Consider the following 2,683-nt stretch of genomic DNA (forward strand, 5'->3'; position numbering starts at 1 on the left):
TGTGTGTGTGTGTGTGTGTGTGAAGGTTCAAACGAGAACATCTATATTTTACGAGAACGTGAGAACACCTTTATCACATGTAATAATACGTGTAAGGAGACCATGTGATATGCGGACGATGTATTTATATTCCCACGAATAATATGACGAGAATCGTTAAAATCTTCCACGGATATTCTTAGTAAAGTGGAAAGGAACCAATTCTTGTATTACCGGACTTCTCGTTCACCCCCAAATGGAGACACGAAAGAGTTGACCAGAAGATGTCAAACCACTTATCGGATGAAGAAGTTGTAAAACACAAGAAAAGTCTTATTATCCAACAACTATAACATAATTTGTCTGAAATATGTCATCTAAAATCCAACTCCAACAACTATTCCATTTTTAGCAATTCTAACATTAATTATATTATTTAAATTACCGCTAAATGAAAAAGAAAACCAAAATATTTACTTTAGCACAAGTCATTGAATATATATATATATATATATATAGAGAGAGAGAGAGAGAGAGAGAGAGAGAGTTGGGATAATGTGAAACTAAGGGTTTTTCGTGAGACCCATAAGACCAATTTATGTTCATTGATCAACTTTATAAGCTAATAATCTAATAGTCTAAAGTTGTGCGGTGACAATTTTGTGATTATGAATATTTAGATTGTAGATCTAAATCCAAGGGTTGAAAGTTGGTCTTACGGGTCTCACGAAAAACCTTTAGTCTCACATGATCCCAAGTCTCTCTCTCTCTTTTTTTCTCTCTCTCTCTCTCTCTCTCTCTCTCTATATATATATATATATATATAATGCTTTTAAAACATCTCCAACATGTATGCTATATTTTCTCTTCTTTCAAATTTGGAGATTTATTCTCTCTCCTATCCTTCTCTACTACAAAGGATAATCTGACACAGCTGTTAAAATAAACAGATAAAAAGTTGACTTTCTCAAGGAATACATAATTAAACTAAGGTCCTTCACATTAAAGAATAAATAGGCTAAAGGCTCACCAGTAGCATAGATAGACATGTTTCTTTTAACCTTTCCCTCACGGTGTTACTTCGCTATCAATTACCTAACAGTATTTAATATTGCAAAGCAGTTTTTCTCAAATCTCCATTTCTTAACAATAACATAGCTATTAGAGATACAGGTGTGCATCAGACAGATTCAGACGGAAAAACCAAAAATCTGATCTAAGCATAAATTCCATAATTAATTAAATTCATAATTATTTTTTAGTTTATAATAAAATTATATATTTATATATTTTTTGATTGGTGGGAAAATTTAATGAATTTGTTGGTAATGGATAACATGAAGCATGAAAATGAGGCCAATTGGAAATCCCAACATGTGATGTATATAGCAATTTGGCAACTTGGCCCAATCACATTCACATAAAAAAAAGTTAGATATTATAATTTTTATTTAAAAATTAATTTTTTATATATATTTTTTTATTAATCTAGATATCCAACCTGTTATACGATCTGACTAATCCTGGGAGACTACTCGTTTTGTGGGTAGCCGAAGTCACCGCATTTGAACCTCCGTGACCACAAGGGGATTTTTATTCCTATTTGGATTCAAACCTGGAATCTCATACACTTTTGTTTTTTGAAACCCAAACTTAAATCGATCAGGTACCAACCGAATGGTTATTTTTCATTTTATTTTATAATAAAATAGTGATTTAAAAATTGTTTATGGGTTAGAAAATGTTTAAAGCTTTATAAAAGTATAACACATGTAAGATTCAATTGGATTGGGTTGAAACAGTTGGTTACAATATTTTCAACAAATGGAAAATCAAATGTCGAAATTTTTACAGATTTTTTTTATTAACCTGGATATTCTACTCGTTATGTGAGCCGACTAATCCCAGTACGACCACCTGTTTTGCGGGTAGCCTGGAGTCATCGCATTTAAACCTCCGTGGTCACAAGAGGATTTTTATTACTCCTTTTGAACATGAGACCTCTATACACTTTTGATATTTGGAGTCAAGCTCAAACCAACCAGGTACCACCTTTGTGGTTCGAATTCAATGAGAAACAAAAATCCCCTTTGTGGCCACAAAGGTTCAAATGTGGTGAATCTGGGCTACCTGTGAAAAATGATAGTCGCTCTGGAATTAGTCGGCTTGGATAACGGGTTGGATATCTAGATTAATAAAAAAAAATTATATTCATCTATTGCAGTTCTTTTATTTAGAAGATTATAAATGAATTATATGGTTAAAATATTTAATATATTTTATAAAATATTATTATTATTTTCTCTTATAGTAAGATACACTAATAAAAAAAACCTTGAAATTGTTTATAGAAAAAACAATATTTTATTAAAAATATGAAATATTTTAATAATATAATCAATGCTGTAATTTCCAAATCCAAAAACAGTTGAAATTGGACTTCTTTTTTAATAAGATTTGTATTTTTAATTTACAATTTTAAAGAATTTGTTGAAAATGTTATGTACAAACTAAACAAGAGCGATGCTTTTATTAAATATATCAGAAGGACCAAGAAATAGAGATTCTAAGCTACGGGGACATCAACCGTTCATCAACGATGTCATCAGAACCAACCATCTTTTTCTCGTTATCGACCAGCCCGTCATCCCATCCAAGGCCAAGACTTACCGAGACGTCTTATCATATGGTGATTCAGTTTGTT

The sequence above is a fragment of the Cynara cardunculus genome, assembly GCF_001531365.2.
Source record: "Cynara cardunculus var. scolymus isolate 2C chromosome LG 16, CcrdV1, whole genome shotgun sequence".
NCBI classification, from domain to species: domain Eukaryota; kingdom Viridiplantae; phylum Streptophyta; class Magnoliopsida; order Asterales; family Asteraceae; genus Cynara; species Cynara cardunculus.